The sequence below is a fragment of the Pinus tabuliformis genome, chromosome 9 (genome assembly GCF_031772625.1).
Source record: "Pinus tabuliformis cultivar Carrire ecotype Pingquan chromosome 9, CPIR1, whole genome shotgun sequence".
NCBI classification, from domain to species: Eukaryota; Viridiplantae; Streptophyta; class Pinopsida; order Pinales; family Pinaceae; genus Pinus; species Pinus tabuliformis.
This window is the reverse complement of record NC_142307.1, coordinates 127980706-128007275: the sequence shown is the minus strand read 5'-3', so window position 1 is coordinate 128007275 and position 26570 is coordinate 127980706.

Sequence of the window (26570 nt, the reverse complement as noted above, 5' to 3'; positions counted from 1 at the left end):
TTATTCATTAATATATACATCTGAAGTTCAATTTCCATAAATGTCTAAATGTTTATGCATTTAGCTTGATACTCCTTGATCTATCGAGTAGTTTATGTTTGATATATACTATGTGTTCTCTTCTATCTTGTATTATCCTTTGATCTCTCTTGTAGGTACTCGGACATAAGGAACAAGCAAGGAGAGAGTTTGGAAGTTAAGAGATCAAAGTCATTATCAAATTATTGAGCAATTAGCATCAGAGCAAGGTAGGCTTCTCTCTCTCTCTCTACATTTTTAAACATAAGCTAGGAAAGCCTGCATTAGTTTGTTCAGTTTGTTGCTAGACCCACTCATTGGGCTAGATATATCACCTCTATCCACAAAGGGGATTTATTTTCACAACAACCCTATACCCTAGTGACTTGGCCCTACTAACAACAGTGCGATCTCCTTCAAAGATGCCCTGATCTCCTTGTTGTTTTTCCTCCTTGGCTGTGGCTATTTTAGAGTTGCCCTTCTCCCTTGTTCGAGTTCTTTAATGAGCTCTTGTGTTGCTTGAATGGATGAGGAATAGCTTCACACTCACATCATATATATACCATGAAGGAGAGCTTCTTAAACGTCATCACAAGGGGTTGCCAACTGTCATAAGCCTAAAAACACCTTAGGCTAACCTCGACACTTATGGTGTCAACCACAAAATTTTCTTCAAAAATTCATATCTCCATTTCTATAACTCGAAATTCGACAATTATTGAAGCGTTGGATTCTCCTTTCTGCCCTCTATCGTCTCATACCATCCCATGTATAAATGTTCTCATGGAAATAATCAACCAAAAACATCTTATATTAGACATGAAGGTACTGACAGATATGGTTCATTAGGTACCTAATGCAGGTCACACACATGGATAATATAATCAATATGTGTGCATAGTGGATCTGTATTGGCACATGAAACATTTAGTGGGAAAGTCTTATTGGACAAGCACGGAAAGAGAGAGGACCTCCTCCTCTCCATGGTACACCTACATCAGAACATGAGGGACCGAACCAACAACTAGAGCACATTAAGAAACACCTTAATATCTTTGTATTTCTCTCATGGTATTGAAGGCCCAAATTTCAGTATAAATATTTTGCATTTTGAATCTATAACGAAATTCTTGTCTTATGTCTCTCTTAAACGAGTACATTTTCGGATATAGTCGGGTTTCCCTAGTGACCAGCCAATCTAAACCTCCAACATTCTCATGTAACATCTTGTTCAGAAGGTACTACAAATATTTATTCCACAAAAAAGTATAACATTCTTTTAATTACGTCGCTATCTATTTCTATTTTGGAATAAGGATTCTATAATTTTAATTATTAATAATTATTAGTAGATGGTAGCGATTTAACCTCCATTTAATTTATATGGTTCCTCTAATTAAATTAAAAAGTGAAAAGAGAATAAGTACATTTGAAATAAATATCCACCCTATATCCATGACTACTATTAAAATTAGTGCAACCATATAAACTGAATGGCTGGTAAATTTTGATAGGCATCAATTCATGATAAGAATGAAAACACTTGCTTCATGACACATCTCGCATTGTTAAAAAAAAAATCATAAAAATCAACTAAATTGTAACTTTATTTTAAATTTTTTCTAGTATTAATTATAAAGAAAGAAATATATAAATTAAACGCACACACACACACATATAAAATAAAATATAACAAGATAATCGAACATGGAGCTTCATGTCCACTTTACCATGGAATTCTTAATTTGTAAATAGACTTTGTTGGAACATGTGAAAAATCAATAAAAATATCGCTTATTGCAATCATCTAGTAATTATCCAATGTATTTAATTCCAAGGAAAATTAGTATATTGCAAATACTGAATAAAAACATAATTGCAATATTCACAAAAATAAATTGTGGAAAATTTGATAGAAACCAATCACAAAATGGACACAATATTTTTTGAAAAAAACGTCCCTAGAAAAACCCTGAAGGCAAGACTAGTTCTTCATATCTAAGAGTTTTATTAATCTTAAACAAATTCTGCAATTGATGAATATTACAATACTACTTTCCAAACCCCAGAAAAGCTTCGACAAAATATTTCTTCACCTCCATAAGTGGATCTGTCCACTAGAAGGCTTATGACCTCCCTCTATAACCTAACATGACCTCTCCTGACAAATACGACCTCACACATGTGGATCTTCTAGCTCTTTGTTGCCCATGGCTTGGAGAAAATTAGTCTCTTGGTTATGCTGGAAACTCGTATGGCCCTCCTGGAAATCTGTACGACATCCTCTTGGAAATCTCAATCTCCACAAGGAATCTCGACCTGTCACATAAAAAACTCGACCTCTTCTGGAACCATCATGACCTCAATAACTCGACCTCTCTATCTATAGAAAAAGGTTGAGAGAATTCCTCCTTCAGATCTCAAGAACTAGAAGAATACTGATGAAAGAAAACTCCAGAAATATTCACTACTTCAACTGTTGTTGAAACCCTCACTAGTGTCAAACCCCACGCTATCAATGTTCCCTCTTTATTACAATGAATTGATCTCTGAGGTTTCCCATCAATTTCCTTTATAATCTCTCACTAAGAAATCAATGACCAAGATCTAGATATGAAATTATCTAATCGATGGCTAAGATCACTTAGAAATTTTACTAGAAGTCTCTAGAGGAAAATTGACCATGTATCAATTATTACTAATTAATTAATCTATTTCCCTAAGTTAAAGCTTAAGAAAATAATCAAAAAATGATTAATTAATTTAGTTAAGACATTTTCATTCAAAAGAATATCCTGGGCTTATATTTTCCACTCTAGTGTTCCTAGCCTCACTGATGCCACTTGAGGCTAGAACACATGTCTAAGCTACATCAACCAACACAACACCATAAACCAATATCATGGCTGATCAATACCACATGCCCAAAAATTATAATGCATTTCATATGACACGTGTTCATATGATATTTTTTTAATTAATCAATTTAATTATAAAGAATAAAGGGACATAACTACTTTGGAGATCAATCTCAGCCTTTTATTTGCATATAATACTAAGAATATCCTAGAATATTCAGTGGAGGTTAAATCCCAACCATCCACCTAATAATTATTAATAATTAAATTAAAATAGAAATGCCTATCCCTATAAATAAATTATCAATAATTATTAGGTGGATGGTAGAGATTTAACCTCCACGAAATATTCTATAATATTCTTAGTAGTATTCACAAATCAAATGTTGAGATTTATCTCCAAAGTACTTATGCCATTTTTGTCTTTTTAATTAAATTGATTAATTGAGGAAATGAGTTATGGTATTTGGGCATGTGGTACTGATAAGCCATGGTATTGGCCCGTGGTATTATAACAAAGCCTATTTACAAATTAAGAATATTCATGATAAAGTGGGGGTAAATTTCCATGGTTATGAATCTTGTTACATGTTTTCTTATATATATGTTTTATTTTATTTTTCTAAGTTGTGTGAGTCATGAGATGACTGTATGCTTAACCTTTGGCTTGAGAAACCCTCGACCCAAGGGCATCTAAGCTGTCAAAATCACCAAGGTATTGCACCTGGCCTGGGCCACACCAACCCTTAACATGGATCGAATTTTTCCCATGGAATTTCAAACCAGTGACCTTCACATCCCAGAGTGCCTTAACAATACACCCCATCACTATCTATTCTACGTCCCACCAAGGTATTGCACCCGGCTTGGGCCACACCATAAATGTATATATGTTATCATTAAATTTATATATATTAAATTTTTATGATTTTTTAATTTTAGCAACTTGAGTTGTATCATGAAGTGTTTGATGCTTATTATAGACATTGTCTAATTATTATACATTTTGGAGTTTTTGGCCAAAATCGTGAAACAATTTTCGGTAAAATCATAATCTTTTTTTGTTGAAAATGTGTTTTTGATTGCATATATGTATTCAACACCATGAAAAACCCATGGGGCTCTTGGATTGTGGATATTTCATAGCTTAAAATTGTGATTCCAACAAATCCTTGCTAGATTATGGGAAAATTTAACTAGAAAATATATCCAAAAAATCTCTAAAAAGTATAACAGGTAGACTAGGGATTTACTATCGATTGATGTTTATTAACCTTTATCAACCATTTAATTTATATGGCATGGTTGGGTTTCTTAATAAATGTTACATAATGTTAAATTCCTACCACGCCTCTATTAATCATTGACAATTAATCCTATTTCAAAATAAACACAACTAAATATTAAAATAATGAAAAGTATTATTATTTAAATCCAATTCAATAAATTCAACCTAAATTTCACATCATCTATATCAAAATAATTATAAAATTTAATATTATAAATATTTTGTTTTTTGTAAGGTGAATTGTATTGCCTTCAAAATAAAATTGTAATTTATAACATGAGTGTGAACAATCTAACCAATCTCTCACTAGGGAGACTATACCATATCAAAAAAAAAAATCTCCATAGAGAGGACAATGATAGATGAAAACAAAAGGAGATAACAAAAATCAAAATATAACTAGAATACTGACCTAAGGTGTTATGCATAGTATTTTTTTATAGTAAAGGAGACATAAAACATCAACATGAAGCACTTAAGTTGAGGGATTTAAATTTGAGATTACAACTTGGCCTTTGGGTCCTCTGAAGTTCTCCCCACCGCAAGGGGTATGCCAAGATGTTGTTCTATTCTTTCCATTATATGATCCAAATCCCTTAGATGTTTGTGTAAGTGCTCCAAGTAATGAATAACATCCTCATGGTGCTCATGCTAGTCCAAAAGTGTGTGACCCGATAAAAACTTCATCTGCCAGTAAAGGTCAACAATTTTCATCTTAATTAAAACATCCTTTGGTGTGCCTTGTGTTTGGGATCCAATCTACCCATTATACAAGGACCTCCATATCTTAGAGGGGATTTCTATGTGTGGAGGTGTCCCCCTCAACCCAAGTAATTGATTCTTGGATAGAGTTTGGCATGAGGTCCATATAATGCCTAAAAAATTCCTCCAACTGGTGATGCATGCATGTATTCCCCTTGTGGGCCCGTTCTTGGTAATATGCAACCCCCCTTTGAATCCATACCCACTAATGAGGCATGGTGGTGAGAGGAGTAGGACTAACACCCTAGAGCACATGATGAGGAAAAATGACAAACTCTGAAGAGTAAGGGAGGTGATAGGTAAAGCAACACATAGATGGATAACCATTTAAAACCATGGGATTGCTTAAGAGGGATCTTAGAAATGGCATCACAACTGCGAGGGGTAATGGCACTGCAAATGATCGCTTCCAATAAACAAATTGAAACTAAAAAGGAGGTTTGCTAGAATTCCCCAGAGAGAACAAAAATTGCATTATTGAGACGGTGGGCGGGAAAACAAAGTTTAACCATATAAAGGACAATTGAAGGCCATGGTTATGGAAATAAAGTTGACATCGAGAATTCAAGCTAACACCGTTAGAAATAGGATGGAGGAAAAAAACTGGCACACTCACAGGCACAACACTAACCTAGGAAACAACACAACCTCACATCCCTAAATGATGTAGACATTGACAATCCTATAAGTGAATAAATATAATTTTCCAAAAAATATTTTGAGAAAAGTATGGAAGTTACCTAAATATGGGCACTTTTTGAGAGTGTGGGAGGAAACAATAGCCATACGATGCTGAAGACCTGACTGGTAAGGCAAATTCATGCTGAACATAGCCTCTGCCCTGGTGAATCTACAACACTACCTCACCAAAGTTTCGCCTCCCTCCACCTGTGTTTCCCACACCAGACTCTACAAGCAATTCATCGTCAACACAATTGCAATGGAATTTTCCAGGGTGATTTCCATGCGGGGCCCCTTGATAACGCCTTCTACCACATGAGTTTCAAACTCAAAAACTACAAAATAACCATTCCACCTTCTCCCGCTTGTTACCAAAGTTTCCATATTGTGCTTGTAATAATGATTTGTCCCACAAGACCTTATTTATGTTAAAATTCCCAAGAGCGTGCTGCCATGTCCCCTAGTCCATCGGCGAGGTGAGGTGGTAGAAACCAAACCCTCCTATCTTGAAAGTTACCCCATTTGGGGAAAATTTAATATTATAATATGATTATAAAATAATTGCAAAAATTAAACTAAATAAACAATTTAAACCTATTTATAATAAACTTTTATAATAATTATGTGAAATTCAAATAATCAAAATAATAATAAAATAATATAGAGTTGAATTAATTAAAAGAAAAATTGCATCAACAACATAACAACATGATTACTAACTTAAAAAATTTGCACATTCAAATTATAAAATCAATTTAAATATAATTGTATTAAATATATTCTTTAGATTTTAGATTTTCAATATAATATATTTATGAATAAATCAAATATTTATTGTTAAAAGAATTATATGGTAAATCGGAAATGGAAAAGATCATTTTTTTTAATCGTGAATAAAATAAATAATAAAAAATAGAGAGATATAATAGTTAAAAAAATATTTAATAAAAAAAATTTGTCAAATTTTCTGAGAGCAAATTTTGCAATGGATTAACATTGTCTGATATTTTGGATGGACACTCCACCCATCATCTAGGGCCATAAAGCTAAAATATGATGAGAATGAGTGCTAATTAGTCCTTAAATTGGCTAAGGGATTAGATTAATGATCAACAATATAATAATTTATTACATAAATGATTAAACGATCAAAAATAAAATTAATGAGCAGCAATATAATAAATTATTGAAGAAAATAATAAATTGTCAACAAAATAAAATGAATAAGATGGGGGGAGGGGGTTACGTTAATGGTTAAAAAACATAAAAAAATAATAAGGGGTGGAAGGGGAATCATGAAAGAAGGTGGGGAATTAATAAAGAAATATGATATACTTTGGATAAAAAGGGATATACAAATGGACAAATAAACAAGCAAGGAGGGTTGGATATTAAAGGAGGGGAGAGGGGGTGATTACAAATATATAAGCAATGGAAAAGAAAATAAGAAATTTTGAATAAGGGGTAAAGAGAAGCTAAAGTTAAATATATAAGCGATGCATTAGAAAGGGATCCAACAAGGGGGTTTCAAAAGGGAAGAAAAGAGGAGAAAACGGAACAAGAATTAGACCGACAAAAATAATAATATGGAAAGAAAAAGGAGGGGGGTGGAGGTTAAGGAGGGGAAGAGTTATAGAGTTAGTTGATGGATTATTAGTTTACAGGAGGGGTTAAGTTTATATCCATCTTCTCTGTTGAAGTTATTGGGGTGCATCTCAATCTCAAGAGCTTCCCTAATGATTCAAGAATTATAAAATGGGACACAAACTAGGATTTTGGATTGGACAAAACAAATAAGGTGCTTGGTGTTTAAGAAGTTCTTAGTGATGGCATATTTCTACACCTAGTGATGGTTGGTGTCAACTATGTACTCTTTAAGGTGGATTGTGAAGGGCTGACATTTCTGGCCAATGGAAGACTTCCCACATGAGCAAGGAATTCAGTAAACACTTGATCCTTGCATGGGGTTAGACTTGTCTTTGGCTTAATGGAATAATTGTTAGACAGGTTTATGGGGTTTAAGTACAATATTTATGTTCTTTTTGGATAAAACATTGGAAATAAGATTTGTCATTCCTTTTATGTGAGGGAGAGAGATATAACCATAGGAAGGGGAGGGATTGGAATGGTTGTATTTAGGGTTAGAGATGACCCTGAAAGCTTTATGAATTTGGAGGCGGTGTATCCATTGGAAAACATCTGACAATTATTTTGGTCAGCCAAAGATAAGTCTGACCCCATGCAAGGATCAAGTGTCTACCAAATTCCTTCTCATGCAGGAAGTCTTACATTGGCAAGATATGTCGACCCTTCATGACCCACCTTAAAGAGCACATAGTTGATACCAACCATCATTAGGTGTTAACATTTTCCATCACTGGGCACTCCTTCAACACCAAGCACCTCATTTGTTTTGACCAGTCCAAAACCCTAGCTTGTGTCCCCTTTTATAATTCTCAAATCATCTAGGAAGATCTCGAGATCAAGCAACACCCCAATAACTTCAATAGGGAAGATGGCTATAAGATTAGCCCCTCTTGGAAACTGATAATCCATCAACTTACTCTATAAATCCTCCCCTCATTAACCTCCACACCCCCCCATTTTCTTTCCATCTTCTCATTATTTTTTGCCGGTCTAATTCTTGTTCCATTTTCTTCTCTTTTCTTCCCTTTTGACCCCCCCATTGGATCCCTTTCTAATCCATTACCTTTTATCTTTAACTTTAGCCTCCATTATCCCGTTATTCAAAATTGCTTAGTTTCTTTTCCATTACTTATAAAATTTTCACCACCTCCTCCTCCCTCATTCAATCTTTATTCCTACTTGCTTGTTTACCTCTCCATTTTCCTGCTCACCTCTTCCTTTTGATATATATAAGGAAAGGTGAAGCTGCCTCGCTATCCCTTACTAGGGTTTCAGTTGAACCTAAATGTAAGAAGGGGAAAATCAAATTTTTTGGATGTGAAGCAAATCTTTCTCCATACAAGATAATCCCGGGAGTAGATGTCGAGATAGAGGAGGCATAAGACATGAATACAAAGTATTTGGCAGGGAAAACAATGGGACATAAGTTCTGCCTTCACAATATTTGGAAGTGGCTCAAGGAGGAAATTACCCCTAAAGTAAAAGTTGAGTCGGAGTTATACATGTTGTATAAGGGGTGGATTATGTTAACTTTTGGTTCACATGAGGAGGAAAATATCATTGCTAACTATTTGTGCTATTGATTGTGTTCAAGTTCTGGAACTGCCTTTTTTATGCTAGCTGCGAGCGGGTAAATTTTTCCCCCATATGGATTTGGCTCCCTGGTCTTCTAACTCATATGTGGAACAAGAAAAGATTTAAATATCTGGGTAATAGAATTAGAGTGTTCCTATAAGAATATTTCTTATTCAAGGAGACTATGGATAAATCTATGGTGAGAATTCGAGTTTCCTTGGACTTGTGTAAAAAGCTCTTCCAAACTATTAACATAGATAGGAGGGTCAAATAACTGTAAGTTATGGATTGTGAGGGAGTCTTTTTCCTTTGTTTGCATTGCCACAAATATGGTCATGTGGTTAGCCACTTCCCTCTTCCTTTCAAGAAAATGATGTCGCGGGGGGGAGGGGGAATTTGAAAAAAACAAAAAGTTGGCCATCCTCTGGTTTCGGAATAAGGGTTGCAGGATGGTTATAGCATTCAAGAGAATGATCAAAATATGGTGTATGTTGTATATAATGGTATTTTGGTAGATGGGGGAACTTTTCCTCAAGGGGGTGTGGAAGATTATGGAAGTGATTTGCTAAATTCAGATGTCGGGATTGATTTGATCTCTCCTCCTCCAGGTTGTTATTTACCCCTTCCCTTTGTTACTATTATTTCAAATGATTTCTCATTTCTAGGAACCAACTGGATTCATGCTTTTAGGTTATTGATTATGGTTTTGTTGAGCCCTTTATATTTTACACTTTCTGCTCGGATCCTTTATCTGATCCCCTCCTCGTCTATGTCGGTACTCTCTTTTAAAGCCTATACTCTCTCTGGTTCCTCTGGGGATTTAGATTGTAAATGTATCCTTTATAATCTTAGGTATAGAGTGATATTTACTCCATAACAGGGTTAGGTATGTGTTTTGGGACAAATTGGACCCTTTTCTTTGGGATCCAAATCACATGGTCGAAAGTCTACCATCTCAAAAGCAAAAGAAAAATTCGTCAAGGAGATGGTTGCGTGCAAACAATTATCCATTATTGGGGTGCTTAGAGATGTGAATGCCAAAGGGGTGGTGTATTAATGAATATCCTCTCCTTCATTGCAGGGGGTTGGCAAGTCCTCACAAAAAAACCTTCTTTAAAAAGGTGGGCCAAGATTGGACACCTAGACCTTATCTTACTTCAAGAAAATTTGGGTGCTGGTGAATTTTTTTCGTCTATTTTGGAATTTGTGTTTGGTGGTTCGAAATTCATTATTTCTGATTCTAGGGGTCGTTTAGGGGTTTTTTTAGTTGGTTGTCTTTAGTACAAAGTGAAGATTGAAATGCGTGGAGAATCTTCTTGGGTCAAAGGGTTGATATTTTTTTCAGTTGTGTTGGGGGGCTCTCTTTCACTTGTTTAAATCTATATGGCCCTTGCAATGACAAGCTAGAGTTTTGGAATATTTTTGTTGGTTTAAAGTTTTTGGAGTCTAAAAATTTGATTATGGGGGGGATCTATAATTTTCTATTGGTGTTGCTGAGTGTAATGCCTCCTCCCACATTTACCCACCTTTACAAGATATGTAGAGTAAACATGAGTTTAGCATCACTATGATATGACCTAACCTCTGATTTCCAATTATGTAAGTGGGTCCAACAAACCACCAACAAACCGACATCCCTCAGAAACTACAAACCACTTAGGAGCTTTCATACCACCCCAGGTGTTCAATCCCTAAGATGGAACTCTTTTTCACATGCTTTACCCTCCAAACACACCCACAAGACTACATGCATGTGATTGGGAGGCTATAATCGCACGCACAGGCTTTCCTGCATGCAGTTATGACCCAATTTCCTCAATTCAGTGCATGTGGTCACGATATCTATGCCACTTTTTCAGGCACACCTCCAGACCACTATCTAGAACTGCTTGTAAATTTCCATAATAATATCAATAGTGATAACGATGCTAAAAAAATCTAAACTTAATCAAGATATTTACTTAGACATGCCTAATGCAAGATAGCCGTTTCATCAAACATATGAAAAACATATAAGATATAGGTCATGAATGCATATTTGATCATAAAATTTGAACTTCATATGAAAATCACTAAGAATCCTCAATGCCCTCTGTAGCTAGCTGCAACAAACTTGTTAGTCCATGCATTCATCAACCCTTCAATAACTTATCAAATCATGAAAGAGATCCATAGCTAGAGAACATCATATAACCAAATATATAACCAACATATAACCAAAACAAAAACTATAACAAATCAAGCATAAGATCACCATAATAACTAGTACAAGTGCTCATAGATCACAATAGGAAAATAACTCATATTAACATATGAAAAATTCAACCAATTCAGGGACTTCCACATACCACCTTACCATAGATTGGGTTGAAACAAATCTCTCTTTCAACAAATCACCCCCACACCATATTCCAAGCATGAATGTGAGATCATAAGGGTTGAACCAAAAAAAAAACCAACCAGGGCTTCCAGAGGCTAAACCACCTCAACCCTCAACCATAGTGATCTCACCTATATGGTCCAGAAATTATTAACATCAACCAGATCAGTCTTTACCCAAGATTTTTAGGGCTCCAACAACTAGTAAGTCAATCGAAAACTAATTCAGGGCTCCAACAAATAGTAAGTAAACGAACAACTAATTCAGGGCTCCTGAGAATTTGTCCCAACTCACGACTCCAAGGACTAGTAACTCAAACCATAAGGCTCCAAAGCGTTTGTCCCAACCTCACTACAAGGAAAATACTTTCTAGAGGAGGTTATAACAAATGTTTTTAGTGATATAAAATTGGCAAAAATTGCCAAAAACCCATCTGCTAAAACATTTGTTTGCAATAGCGGATGTTTTAGCAAAGATTATAATGGAACTTCATCACAATTGTAAAAATATGGGTGGCCAGAGGTTTTAGCGGATGTTTTTTTGGTTGTGTGCTTCATGGAACAAGTAGAACTAGTGCGCTATATATATAAAAGCGTTGAGGCTGCATACATACCTAAAAGCATTGGGTCGTTGAATGAAAAGAACACCGATGCCTGAAATGTATACTATCCTGGTGTATATATATATATATATATATATATATATATATATATATATATATATATATATATATATCAAAAAACACCCCAGGGAATTTTTTTAAGGAATGACACCGAGGTAGGCAAAAAAATATTGCAAAACCAAGTGCTTTTATTTAAACTTGTAGCGTCGATGCGTATGGTTTGTATAAATGCACTGGTGTGCTAAAGATATAAAATAACTTGTGTTGTTAATTTTAATAACACACCGTGGTTGGAAATAATATTTTGTAGGACTGGGGCATTAGTTCTATGAAAGAATTGGTGCCTTAAGAATTACAATGCACTGGGGCGTTAATTGCAAACCATGTTGGTGCTTGAAGAACTAAATAGCCCAATGCTTTCATTTTCTGAAAAGGCACCGGTCATGCAAAAATGATGTCGTCACAGTGCTTTTATATAACATAACACACCGGTGCGTGTTTATGTTATGGACACATCGAGTTTTTGTATGATATTTTCTGTTTTTCGAAACATCGACTTGTGACAATGCAATTATTATAATTTTTTAAATCAGTTATTCATTGAAAAGTTGACATATATCTTATAACAATATTTATATAAATTAAAATTTGATTAGTGCATTTATATATGATGTTTGTATTAATTTGTTATATTATCATATTTTGCATCTCTTCATTATAATATTTAATCATCCATATATTTAATCAATGGTGTAAAATTTCAAATTGACGTGGGATAACATAACATAATAAATTAAAATGTATTTTATTATATATCAATAAGAGGCTCTTTGTCATACGAAATGGAATTGTTATTTGTAACCCCTTCTTTTTCAATTGAGACAGTATGTCCATTACATTAAACAAAATGTATGATTTTCATAGACAATTATCTCAAATAATACAATAGGTTGCATTGATATCCAAATAGATCATCGTTCTTCGTTGGAACTACTGTTAGTGTTTGAGCTACTTCCATGATTTAGGTTATTTGGATGAATATTTTGTTGACTGTATCGATTGTTTTTTTCTTCTTGATCTTGTTCCATATGCAAAACGTAAAAATAAAGTGTAATGAGTGTATCTACATTGCTGAGAATAATGAAAATTGAAATAAATAATATACATTAATGTAAATCAAATAACAATGTACCATAGCAAGAAGTGACTCATAAAATGTACACATGGTTTCAAAACCAAGTCTCATGCCTTGTTGCAACAAGTTTTCTGCTGGCATAGTTTCATACTTTGTTTCCTGCATGTTTTAAACACTATTATGAATCATAGATATATATATATATATATATATATATATATATATATATATATATATATATATTTGTTCTATTAATTATAAACTCAGAGAAGCAAAACAACATAGATAATTACAGGTTCCACAATTAGTTTCTGATATGCCAACATATACTCACAACCCATATTTAACCCAATGTCAATTAATTCTTCCAATGGCTCTTCTTTCTATGTTAGCACCTATTTGAAGACATTCAATGATGGTTATTGTAAAACAAATTAAAATATACAAAAATGAAACCTTGAGTTGTTATAAGTAATATTAACAATTATTCACAAACTTTTATATCAACCATTTTCTTCCTTGTCGTCCTCTTTTATGTGTTGAATGAATTCCATTTTGTTTTCTTTTCTGCAAGAGAATACTTGAAAAGTAATATTTAATGTTGAATTATTTGTATATATGTATAAAGTCAATCATGATTACATACATTTGAAGCATGTTGTTGTTAAGATGACTTCTCTTGTGATACAATTATGTCCATTTATTTGAACATCTCCTTGTACACTTTTTTGGACATTCCTACTAGCATGTTTCACATATCAACTCGTTGATCCTTTGAGATTTACTTAATCTTCCTGAAAAAAAAGAAGTAATAAATTATTTTTATATTGATATATGAAAACTAAATATAACAAAATTGATATTAATAAATGAATGGTTTGTAGTAATATATACATATAATTCTAGAAAATCATTTTAATTAGGAATATTACCTTTCGAATGATTTTTTTTTTTTGTATGTTTTTTCCATTGCAAGTCTAACATGTCTCATTTACCATTGCTTTCGAAACACCTCATGTAGCTTAGATATAATTTGGTTCTTGGAATCATTGGATATATTTTTATATTGTAAGTGAAAAGTATGGCTATATGTTCATTCCACTATATCCCTCATAGTTTTGTAAAAAAAAAACCCCCTTTCATTAACCTCCAACACCACTCCAGATGAGTTAAGGACCAATTCATTGTCATTTGCATGTTCTATAATTTTTATTTTCTTGGAACGACTTTGATCTTTTAATTCGTTGTTGCTCCCTGTCAAACATTAAACATAAGTGAATTAATAGAATGTTTGAAACATGTTATCTAATATTCTTAAGTATATTATTAATGAAAAAAAAAAAACTCATATTGAATAATATTTCTTCATTCACTTGATTCATCATTCTGCAATTTTTCTATCAAACTTTTACATGCTTCTGCACTTAGATTAGAAATAATATTATCAACCTTATTCATTTTTTGGCTTTGCATGACACACGCTAACCAATACATATTAGTTAAACTTACATATAGTTCAAACATATTAATTTTGGAAAGAATTTACAAATAACTTGCCATCTCTTCTTTTGTTTGGTGTGTTATCATTGTGCCGATCAAATTTTTTGTTACTTGACATCTTCTCAAACATTTTTTTATCAATATACAACCTGTATCATTCAATACTTAGATTAGAAATAATATTATCGACCTTATTCATTTTTTGGCTTTGCATGACACACGCTAACCAATACATATTAGTTAAACTTACATATAGTTCAAACATATTAATTTTGGAAAGAATTTACAAATAACTTGCCATCTCTTATTTTGTTTGGTGTGTTATCATTGTGCCAGTCAAATTTTTCGTTACTTGACATCTTCTCAAACATTTTTTTATCTATATACAACCTGTATCATTCAATATAGAAGCCATTAAATATATTTTATATATAAATCAAATAATTTTCAGCCTAAAAGAGCTCTGGTAATCAGTGCGTTTAAGCCATTAAACTCACTGAGCATTTAATTTTTCAACACCGTCAATGAAAATTATTATTTTTTAAATAATTTGATATTATGACGGTGCGATTTGTAACGATAAACACACCACAATGACTTAACAATGATATTTGGCAGAGGCATGGACCAATAAATTATATTACACCAGGAGCACCAATGAACATACTAGATATAACCGACAGGGTTATAATAAGCTGGTGTGTTGTATTACATAGGGCACACCAATACGTTATATTGCATTAGTGCACCATGAAACATATACCATTTAAAAAAAAAATAAACAAAGGCGAAAGGGTTTGGATTGTCACATAAGCAAGAAGAAGCAAGGGTTTAAGGTAAGTATTGATTTTTTTTTTTGTTAAATTTAAATAGGAATAGAGATCCCAAATGTTTTTACTAGTAAAATCAATAGTAATTTGTTTTATTTTATTTTCTTTGAATTATGAATAAATCTAACAAAAATTGTAAAAATTTTGAACAATAAAATTTAAAATTTTTGCTATGCAAGGTTTTCAATGAATCACCATACCTTTCAAGTTCTCATCTTTCCGCAATTCTAAAATATTTCACTGCTCAACAGTGCTCCCAGTATGTCTCTTTTGCAATTGATTTCTCTTTTAATTAAACCTTAACATAAATTATAAAAAAAAATTATTAGTAAAATCAACAACAAAATTTAAATTTTTACTATGCAAAGTTTTAAGTGAATCACCATACCTTTCAGCTTCAAATCTTTTGAATAGTTCTGCTACTCCAAAGTATTATGTTGTTGCACAGTGCTCCTAATATGTCTCTCTTGCAAATCACTCCCTTGAAATTTTGGGAAAAATAATGAAATAGTGAATAATTTTTTACTATTTAAAAGACTTTATGAAATTAAATTTCGAAAACTGAATTACCACGCATGTTTGAATTTAAAAAAAAAAAGAAAAAAAGTCGTCTTTTTTTTTCATTTACTCTGAACATTGATGCGTTCAATAATAAAGAAAACTTGTTCATTTACAAGTAAAGCGCACCGAAATTGCGAGGGCGCCAAATTTTTTCAATGCATTAACATGATACATTGATTTTATTTTATTTTATTTTTTCGAAATCTAGAAATGGTGCGATTTGTATTTAAATGCATTGGTGTTGTAATTGTTATAAGAGCATCGACATGGTAAAATTCATTTTTATTTTCAAAATCCTGGAAATAGGTGCGTACCAGTGTTGTTTTTATTTAAACGCATCAGTGTGGTTTTGTTCAAGAGCAATGATAGGATAACATATTTTATATTTTTGAAATGATGGAAAATGATGTGGTTATTATTTAAATTCCTCGATGTTGTTATGATTTAAACACATCGGTGTGATTTGTTCTGATAAGTGCACCGATAGGGTTTAAAAGCTACTTGAAATGTTATTATCACATAAAATGACATATTAATCTCAACTTAACCTTTAGGACATATCCACATGAATTACATTAGTTCATAGTATACATTTTCCTCTTAAAGTTGTCTTATTCCTCAAAAATGGTTCGAAAACTATATTGAAATTCAAATTGTGGCTATATGGTTCTCGAAATTAATTTTAGATATGCACACAAAATTTTATTTATGATTTTTCTCAAATGTACGGACAAAATCTCAATAATATCAAATGACCAATTCTTCAAATTCCAGCTCATTCCATATTGTTGATCAAATTGCTTCATGAAGTTCTCCCTTTCTATCTCCAGTAATTTCAGATTTTATTTATATTTCGATTATCTAATTGGATTTTCTTTTTTAATCCATGTCAATTTGAATAAAAATGTATTCAAATTTCTAGGATCCTTATTCATAATCGAGTTCATATGCATAAAATATTCCTCCATTTCAACGTCGGGAGCTTTTATAAAGACAAACATATTGTAAGCAGTTGGTAGATGAAAATGGAATGCCTCTTCACCCTGCCAATTGGAACATGACATCTTCTACCTATAATAATGGATCAACGATGGTACTAATTTTTTTTATAATGTAATTTCAACAAACCAATTGCATTGGCGTGCTTACTAATATCATTGATATTGTACTAATGACATTCAATATTTTTTGAAATTAGAATTATAGTGATGATGAGTGACCCACCTACCATCTTCTAGTGCACCCCACTACAACGTCAACTTGAGAGAAGGTTGCATTAAGAGAAAGACTTAGGGAGGAAGCATATAAAGAACAGTTGAATCAACCACCTATTCAATTCCCACTACGTCTAAATTCACCAATTAGGAATGACTACAAAAATAATAGTTCTTCATCACAAGTTGGAAATTAAGGCAATCAAATAGAGGTTGGTATGGATGATTACTTATGGGATATGACCATGGAGGCAATGTTGTTAGATGAATTCTAGAATGATGAGCTAGGGGATGATACTCATCTCATTGATATCTTATTCGAAAGCCTAAAATTTGCTTCCACCACCCCTCTCCTTGGACTTGGTAGCAAGTCAAGGTATACTATGATGGGGACAATGAAGTTGTTGTACAACTTGAAAGAAAATTTTGGCATGTCAAATACATGTTTCTTGGTGATATTGAGGTAATTCACCTACATGATCAATTATGTTCCTTATATTTTGAGAAATATTGTCACACAATCAACATTAAAAATGGTAAAATTTACGAACTTTAAATATTGACATTGTACAATTATATTCCCCACTAACTACAGGCTATTCAAAGATAAGGTTCTTCATAGTGATAATGTCTTGTCAGGTAGCTGCGAAGAGGCAAAGCAGTTGTTGAAAATGTCAGGTGTTGAGTACATATCATATCATGCATGTCTAAATGAATGTATTCTATATATAAGAGAAAGAGAATGTCTGAAATGTGGGCATGACATGTACCGTAATTAAAAAAAAGGTAAATCACATGGTCCTCCTCATAAGATATTGAGGCACATGCCTATAATCCCAAGTATTCAAAGTCTCTTTTATTGCAAAGAATTAGCTATGTTCAAGTATGGCATGCCTCACACAAAAGTGAGTCAAGATTTATGTGAATCCCAATAGATTCAATAACCATGAAGCATATAGAGGATACGTGGCCTAAAAAGTTCAAGGATGAAGTATGAAGTCAATGACTTAGCATAGCCATGGATGGCGTCAACCCATATTCCCTCCAAAGCACCAACTATTCTCTTTGGCTTGTAGTAGTGATTAATATCAATATCCCTCCATGGTTGTCTATGATGAATGAATATCTTATGTTGGCTATCATAGTTCCTGGTAGAAGAAAAGTGAAGAATATGGTTGTCTACTTACAAACATTGGTAGATGAATTGAAGGAATTATGAGTGAACTCATTTAGTGAGGGATTGATTGAGTGATGTATATGTGGTGTGGGGCTTTCCTTTTATACGATTCGATCCAGGGGGCACTAATGATATTGATTGATTGGGCTTGGCGGAAAGTTAGCTCTAGGCTCAAGCAGGCGGCAACAGAGAAGGCAGGTAGGTGTGACAACTTGAGTTTGGAAAAGGACTGGGCCCAGGTCAGTGGTGTGTAAAGATGTTCTCCTTGATGGATTTGATTTGGGTGGGTGCAATCTATTTCTCGCGAACCAAACCCACCTGTCCAAGTGAAAGGGAATAGAATAGCATACGGGGTGTTCACCGAAGATTGGTGGGAAGGGATACATGTGTATGATGTATTAAGACCCATTGCAATGGAGAGGAGTTTTACATTGCATGGCATATGTGCTTACACCATACATGATTATCTAGGCTTAGGATTTTTCTCTGGTAAATTGCATTTTTATTTATTTGTTTATATACGTAACAATATTGTTTCACATATTAATTTAATTCACTACAATTGTTCCGATCTTCATGATCGCTAACCTGTTGTTCTGTATATAATAATTTTGCATGTCTTGTAACAAAAGGGTATCATGGATGTAAATGTTATGGACCTATTTGAAGGCTAGGTGGTCCGACCACCTACGAAAGCCAATATATGACTTCTCCAGGGTACTCCTCTAGGAAGAGCACCCTTACAGAAGAGAAACATCCATTTTCAATGGTAAACCAGAGAGAACCCAAAGTCCTACAATAATGACACCATTTGAATGGCTTAGAGCATTGAGAGAGAGGAGGAATTTGCAAAAATGCTTGATTCAAATGGGGAGCCCATGTTTGATGATCTAGAATTCTTCAACACCTGTGTTGAGAAATTTCCCATTGGGATGAAAAGGAAATTTGTCTTTTATGAGCTCCCATAGTAGGGTCATCTTAGGATTTCCCATTTACTAGATCCCATGCATATATTTTAAAATGTTTCATCTTCTTTATGGAGGCACATATCATAAAAAAAAATGACACATTAGCTGTTAGGAGAGATGTTATCTCTTCAAAAACTAAAAAGAAAGATTGGCCAAGACAAGAAACTCCTCTTGGCCTTTCAAAGAAGGTGATGTGCCATGGATTTTAAAGAAAGATGATATTTCTTTAGCAAAGGAAGTTATAATGAATGTGAGGGTGCCATCTTTATATGGGTCTTTACTATGACACTGCTTCACTATGGAAGATCGTTTGTCGGGTTTGAAATCACATGACCATTTGAAACTTCTAAGAGTATGTATGTCAAAAACATGTTTTTTTTATGATTTTTTTTTTGTAAGCATGGGTAGTACCTTCCTTTTCTATTTATAGTAGTCAATTAAACCAAATACAGCGTTTTGGTGGCCTCAACTTGCCCAAAAGGGAAACCAAGTCCGTTGGCCACCTGATTTTGCTATAAGCCGTCTAGTAACCAAAATTTAACCAGTCTTTCCATCCAAGCTATATGGACTATGCAGTTAAAAACACTTAACAAATTAAAAACTAACATATAAACATCTGAAAAAAGAGTTATCTACAAAATAACAAAATAAACAGTAAAGGATTATTCCTTCTGGTCATCAGTGATGAAATCAGCATTAGCAGGAGCAACCATGGAATCCTTGGGTGCTTGGGTCATCTGAGTCAGCTTCTGTTGGATCTCATCCAGCTTGTTGTCCTACATTATCATGATCACCTGCAAATTCTTCATTTCCTTTTTGAGGTTTAGCATTCCTTGGGCAATTTCTGCCACTTCTCCTGCCAGCTGCTGAAGAGCCTTCGCAAGAAGCCGTTTTAACACCCAGTACACATGAAGAGCTTGCCTATAGAGCGTCATATGTCCTCTGGTGTTAGTAGGGTCATGGATGATGTATGCCTATTCCTCTATCTTAGGATATGACTGCTCTTCCATCACATTCTCCTCCATTTCTTGGATAAGTTGGTGGATGTCTTCATCCGTCCCCTCTCGGTAGGCTCTAGCTACTTCCTGGACTGCAGTCATCATGGATCTCCTCCCTCGCCACTGACTAACAGGCATCGCGGTTGGCTGGTCAGCTCTGTTCTACTGGCTCAACCACCCTCTGCCTCCATGCCCCCTGCCTCTAGCCAGGCATGCCATTTTCCCCTTTATTGTCGCTTGTTTGCAATTTTCATTAACAGAAGTTAGATTTCTATGATTTACAGACTTTCCATCCTCCTTCACTTATTTATCCCTAATCCCTCTTACCCTACTCCAAACGTCTCCATTTTTCTGAGATTTCCATTGATTTTCTTCTCCTGGATGCAGGAAGGTAAGTAAACCCTCTGTCATGCTAACCAAGGCCTGGGCCAGGTTCATAGTTTTCTTAGCTTGACTCTCTACCCCCCTCCGACCATTTGTCATAGTATAAGCACTCTGGTCCTTGGTATTTCTCCCCAGATGGTCTTCTGGTTCACTCATCCTTCACCCGTCTTGTGCAGCACCCTGCTTAACCCCCGCTTCTTCTTTACTTTGCATGGTGGAGTAAAAGACTACCTCACTCATACTCCCTTCCTCCCCAGAGGTTGCCAACAGACCTCTCTCTTCCATCATGCCATGCAAATCAGAGAGAAATTCAGAAGGAGGGCCAAAGGAGACATACCTGAAGTTTGTGTTTTCCCGTCGAAGCTCCCAACGTTTGTGTTGCACCTTTCTCCTCTTCCTCTCGACGCAGACTAAGTTTCCTTCTCCACTTCACCACCCTCAAGTAATTCATCCCACCTGTCCCACTTCCCATCCCACTACCGCCGCCAATTCTACACTTCTCTCTCTCCATTCCTCCCACTCCATTTTCTCGAGACTTGCTCTAACATGCAATATGCCACCGTGGCATTTTGGACGGTGTTGTGGGTAGTAGGTGGTCTCTCTGTCCTGTCGCTCCCACGAGCTGTTCTTCTTCCCTTACCTTCCTTCCTTCTCACCCCGATCGGGGGATTATGATTATTTTTTTTATGCTATGGGATATTTTATAATTGATTTTTGTCTAATGCACTATTTACTATGCAATGTCATTATCCCTTGCTCGTGCGTGGGTGTGTGAACCATGACTTTCCCCAAGACCTGCAATGTATCATATCTAAATTATATCCATTTGTAAGTTGGATCACATCAAAGGAGATTCATATGGCTAGCATTCCACGGTGGTGTCAAGAGATAACTAAGATTGTTTGTATGTTTGAGAAGGAACTATTGATGAGTTTCATGGACTTGCAAGTTCATCATTTAATTCACCAAGTAGATGAGGTTGAATTAATTAGGGTGGTTTCTTGTCGTTGTATGTTCTTCTTAGAGAGGTACATGAAGAAATTGAAAGTTTTTGTTCGACAAAGGGAAAAACACGAGGGGTCTATTGCAGAGGGTATATATTGTATGAGTCTTTCTATTATGCTAGTGAGTACATCAAGCAGATCGACAACACACTAGGTGTGGTGATTTGGGACGAAGAAAGGGATGAAGACAAAAGAGAAGGGGAGCTTCTTGAAATGAATGGAAAGAAGCGTGTGATAAAAAGTAAGTGGCTTATCATTTGTGAATTTATAACACAATAACTATTCACACTAAACTTCATATTAGTGCATATTTTGATCTCATACATACTATATATGTTGGTTTGATTTCATTAGCGAATTTAGAAGTTGAACGCATCAACAAATTAATTCTTTACAATATGGAAGTGACACAACCATGGGCCACATTCTACAAGCAGAAGAGGAGGAAATGTGACATTGACAAGAAAGTATTCAAATGGTTGAATGGTAGAAGTGTACCTTATCTTAATCATTTAAAATGAAATATGCCAATGGCATGCCCTAATAGTTGGGTTTCTGATCAAGTAAAATATAAATACAATGCATTTGGTCGTTACCCACATGCTGAAGAGGATGCGCTAAACATAAGAATTGGGTGCAACAACTCAGTAATAATCTCTTTTTGTACATTTTTTACTTCATATTGCACCTTTGAATTGTAACATATATATATATATATATATAGCAGTTGTCTATAATGAGACTTTTTGGAAGCCTTTCCGGTGGGTTTTTACGGTCAAAATCGGGCAGAAATTTATTGCAATCGCAAGTTTCATATCTAGTTTCTGCACAATCAAAGCGTCCCAGGGGTTTTTCAGGGTGCTGAATTCAAATATGCAGTTAAAAAACCATTTTAACTGCAACAAATCAAGATTTAACCTCAATTTCTTCCGCCGGATTCCGTCACCGGAATCTCCAAAAAGTCGCATTATAGACAACTCCTATATATATATATATATATATGTTTGGGTTATTAGGCACATGACACTGTGATTTTTTTCACTTTTTTATAGGTGCATTTATTCCCATCTATGTGGGCATATGGACATCATTTTCACACGAAGGATGCTGATGATCGATGCATGACACAAGAATGTGGAGTGGAAGTCAAGTTCGATTGTGCTAGCCACCGTGATTAAAACCTAATGCAGGGGACGTTAGGTTGGGTTGGAAATAAACAAGAGATCATACAAGTGGACTTCTTTTCATTCCAATGTGTTATTTTTAGGTGTAAGTGGTGGGACACCTTTGATCGGAATAATGTAAAGGAAGATTGCGATAGTGGGTTGACATCTATAAACTCTACAAAGATGTGGCACGAAGCCAGGGAGCCTTATGTTTTTCAAAAACACTAAAACTAGTTGTGTTTTTACCCAGTTGTGTTGGATAAGGATTTGTGGTTCATATTAAGACACGACCCTAGATCAAAACATATTTTTGAGAACAACAGTGTTATCATGATAAGCAAGGAAGACAATTAGAGTGATGAAAATGAAGAGTGATATGTACCTGATTTATTTCATCATTTATACTATTGTTGTATGTTTTTGTTTTCTTTATTTTGCTAATTACATTGTTTTTTTATTAATCTTGTTGGCATTTTATATAATTGGTAAGATTCACAAATGTTTTTACACATTTTTTGCAATGGAAACATTTTTACACTTAAAAATAAGTATTTCCAATTGTGTACAATATATATGATAATAAGGATTCAAGGTCACAATCCTTCTCAAATAGGAAAATGAGAAGAATGTTACCAAAATGAGAAAATAGTGAATTTAGAAAAAACATTGAAGGTTTATTCTCGATTTAGATACTTATTATTTTATTAACCAATTCACATGTTTTTTCTTCTTGTTTAGTTCAAAATAAATATAAATAATGTAATGATTCTATGAGGACTTTAACAATGAAAAAAGTGTGTATTAATATGTAATATTAAATTCTTGACATGAGAGGTAAAGTCATGTTTACTATATTTAAGTTACAGTTATTGCAACATTATGTAAACTAAAAGGAGGTCTTATGCATGTATAAAATGTTGATTACATCTTTTTATGGACCATAAGAGAAACAAATGGGCCTACATGGATGCATGACAGGTTTCAATTTTTTCTTCATGGATAATGGAACAGTTTTGACTTCTTTTCAGTGGTAATTATAAACAAATGTTGAATTAATAAATATTTTATGGCTAAGAATTAAATGATAAATAATGTGATGGTGATTAAGAGGCATTTGTTTGACTTTATAATGGACTTGATGATGCATTTTTCTTTCCTATTTAGAATATGTAAAATAAATATCTATTTTTATGTATTTATAAGTAAATTATTTACAGTAGTGTTGTAGCGGCTACAACCACCCTCCAAAACTTTGCCTTAGTTTTGTTTTGGAGCCTCCCAACCAACCATCCTTAGCAACATGTCTTGCTCTATCAAGTACATAGGCTTCAATTGAGTTTCAGTGGCCTACCAGCCTATGCATGTCAGCTTGTTTGTCTCCCTCCCGCATGTTGACATTCCAAACTTAGACTATTTGTTGGCTGAGACACTCCCCCAGAAAATTGTGTAATTCTGGATAGGAACTAGCCTTCCCTCCAGAAATTGCGCAAATCAACTGGGTAGCCTACTAGGCTCTAGAATTTCACAGAAAAGTCAGGCAGTCCTCCTTCAAAAAACTGCGCAATTTAGCCCGACATTGCAGCTCAGCTCATAATTTTCACAATTATGCGAGACAGTCACCTGTTGACCCTAGAAATTGCACAATCCCTCAAGGACAACCAACCTAACTCAACCCAGAAACTGTGAAAAGTTTCATCCCAGGCTCGCAGACCAATGCATGTGCCTTAAGGTTGACTGGTTCCCTCCGAGATCGAGCAAAGTTGATTTTCATGCATGAGATGCTTTTCCCAAAATAGAAAAATGCAGCATGAAAAAGGCATCCCTAGATTTGAGGGATCTATTTTTAGCAACTAGAGGTTACATGCAAAGATCATTTTAGAAACCTCCTCCCAAGTGTCGGTTTTTCCTAGATTTGTGGCATGCACGTCATAGCTTAGATCTGATCAAAACTTATGAACCAGATGCTACAGAGATCATTCCTCACATCGGCCTTGCAGCTCTAACATCCCACATCACATCCAGGAGTTTTCGGCACTTTCAAATTAGTTGTTTTAGGGTAAGTCTGCTTCTCATATCTTGCGCCGTGTTTCTATTGATTTTTGTCTTTCGCTTTGTGTAAGTGTTGTCTGCTTGATTTTAATGAGCGTTTGCTATCATTTTAATGTATGTTATCTTGTAGAAGCATCGTTTCAGTTTTCGTTTGCATCTCACTACTGTCGCATGCATGACACTTTTTTTGCACCGATGGTCGTCGTTGCGGCGACTCACTTCACACACATGCATGCTTTCCCATTTTATGAATCCTACACTTACTATTTGTATGCATTATCATTCACTCTTGTTTACACTCAATCTCACCATGCATTCAGAAATCTCATGCTTTCAGTCAGCCGTAGGCGGGTTTGGGCTTCCTTGGCCCAGGCCTTGCCTTTCCCAACTAGCATTGTGCATTTTTGGAAGAGAAGGCTCTGCCTTCCCTCTAGAAATTACACAAGTCTAGCCCAACACTAACCTCTAGGCTTGCATTGTGCAATTCTAGGAGGCAGTGCCTTGCTGGCCCCTGAAACTGTGTAATGCATTTTGCTGGTTTGCATGTCACTACTGATTGAAATTGCGAATTGCACAGTTTCAGTCTTTAGAAGGCCAGGCTGGACTATGAATTCCATAGTTCTAGCAATTAATCAGCCTTCCAATAGCCCGGATTGTGCCTTGCGCAGTTTTGGGAGTCAGTCTCCCAACCTCCCAGTGAAAATTGTGCAATCTTCACAGACAGCCACATAGGTATGTTGCATGTCAGACATTAATTTTGTTTTGGTTTTCAATTGACCGATTGCTTTCCATGAGTGTTTCTATGTCTCCAGGTATCACGGGTGTTCATCTGCCTCTCAACAACATAAGTACAATGGATTCCAGGAGAGCAGAGTCAAAGACATTGTTGAGAGCCCGACTGGGAATGCAGTCGATCAAGTGTCTATGAACTTGCCTATCTATGAAGACATCAAGTTGTTCATGGACAAGGATAATAATATGAAATGGAAGTGGTGCCATAGCGAGTAGCACCATTAGCAATAGCGGAAGGTAGCACACCTGCATGTGACAAATGCAAGAGGAAGGTTATCGACAACGCAGAGTCAGAACAAAGTTGCAAGTACAAACATATATACTTGTGATGAAAGCAACTTTGGAGATTGAGGCTATGAGGTGATAGCATGACAAGAGGATCACACGAAGGTAGACAGAGAAAAAAAGAAGGAGTTGCAGGTGGTGAAGTGGCAACTCAAGGAAGAACAAGAGCTGCACAAATGAGATAACGAGTTGCAGCAGAAATAGGTACAATAGGAGGTGCAACATGCATAAACTGATGAAATTGTGCCCACACAGGTTATAGACATAGCCCAACAGATGGCACAGAGCAGGCAGGGTGAGCAGTGCCATAGATCACATGCAAGGGTGTTAAGGAGCATGGATGTCATTATGCGCAAGCATGCGATCCCACCCATCGACACAATCACTGAGGTGAAGACAAGAACCAAGTCCAATCACAGCTGAACATGTATTTCGACAGGTTGATGTGCATAGTCACCAGCACACACTTGAAGATCAGCGCAGACACTATGCATCAATATGTTGCTGGTCTAGCTGCACTCAAGACGGTGATGCACATATTATGAGACGAGTTGGATAGAGGAGCCATATCAGTCTACCCGGATGCAATGGAGGCAAGAGTTTTCTTTCAACAGGATGTCACCATTGAGCGGATGGACACTGTCACAGACAACCAAGCTTGGCATCAGTTCACCAC